At 36.6% G+C, this 1,558-nt stretch overlaps 1 pseudogene; it reads left to right on the forward strand.

Moving 5' to 3' along the window:
* Positions 1-667: 667 nt before the first annotated feature.
* Positions 668-1,000, forward strand: LOC122744331 (annotated as a pseudogene).
* The last annotated feature ends 558 nt before the right edge of the window (positions 1,001-1,558 follow it).

The raw sequence follows: 1,558 nt of genomic DNA on the forward strand, positions 1-1,558 counted from the left end.
GAGAGAGAGAGAGAGAGAGAGAGAGAGAAAATGATAGATATGGATACAGATACCCAAAGATTAAAAGAAGGAGATGTAGTGAGAGGAAAATCCCAGAGAACTAATGATGAACCATAGCATCCACTTCCAGAGAAAGAACTGATATTGTTTGAATACCAATGGAAGCATGCTATTTTTCACTTTCTTTCTTTCATTCATTTTCTTTTATTCAAGTCTTCTTGGACAAAATGACTAATATGGAAATGTTTTACACGACTGTATATGTATAACCTATAGCTGGTGCATGTATGTATGTATTTGATATAGGTTATACATATGCAATCGTGTAAAACATTTCCATATTAGTTAGGAGAAGGGAGGGCAGGATAGAACTCAGAACTTAAGAAAAAAACAAATGTTAAAAAATTGTTTTAACATGTTATTGGGGGGAAAAAATAAAAGCTATTAAATTTCAAGAAGCACAATAGTAAATAGAAGACTTGTCTTAGAGGAGGTAAGGCCTGGGTTCAAGACCCACCTCAGCTATATATTAGCTAGGTGAGCATGGGCAAATCACTTAATCTCTAAGTGTCCTAAATCACCTCCTTAAGACTTTTAAGTTACTTCCTTTTTCCTCCATCTTGGAACCTGGGAGGCCTCCTGGAAACAGGACTTCTAGAACAGCAAAATGTCTGGAGGACTGTGATCCAAGGCCATTTTTGCTGGCTACAAGCAAGGCCTGCGAAACCAGAGGGAACATATAGCTCTTTTGAAAATTGAAGGAGTCTATGCTCAGGATGAAACTGAATTGTTTTTGGGCAAGAGGTACACTTATGTATACAACGCAAAAAACAACACAGTGACTCCTGGTGGGAAACCCAACAGAACAAGAATGATCTGGGGGAAAGTTACTCAGGCTAATGGTAGTAGTGGAATGGTTCGGGCCAAGTTCAGAAGCAATCTTCCTGCCAAGGCCATTGGACACAGGATCTGAGCAATGCTGTATCCCTCGAGGATCTAGAATATGAAAACTGATTGAATAAAATTACACATTTTTTGCAAATGTAAAAAAAAAAAAAGACTTTTAAGTTAAAGACAAGTTGTCAACATACATCAGTAGATAGAGTTTTCTCCACAATAATGAAATCACAGACCTGGATGAATATTTGAAAATAGAAAAAAAAATTTAATACAATATGTGAGTATACATGAATATGCTTAGATGTCACATTTCTTGAGGAAAAATTGCAGTCAAGGAGTGAAAAACTCAGTCACTTAGAGTCTTACTAATATCCTATTCTTTAAGTATTTTTCACCTTATTAACCATTTGCCACACTTTTCCCTAGGTTGAAGGTCTCTGCTGTTCAGTCATTTTCCAATCATATAAAACTCTTCATGACCCAATTTGGTTTGTCATTTCCTTCTCCAGTTCATTTTACAGATGACGAAAATGAAGCAAATTGAGTTAAGTGACTTGCCCAGGGTCATACATTTAGTAAGTTTTTGAAACTGGATTTGAACTCAGGAAGATAAGTCTTCCTGACTACAGACCTAGTGCTCTATCCACTGTACCACCCA

This window comes from Dromiciops gliroides, chromosome 2, assembly GCF_019393635.1.
Source record: "Dromiciops gliroides isolate mDroGli1 chromosome 2, mDroGli1.pri, whole genome shotgun sequence".
NCBI lineage: Eukaryota > Metazoa > Chordata > Mammalia > Microbiotheria > Microbiotheriidae > Dromiciops > Dromiciops gliroides.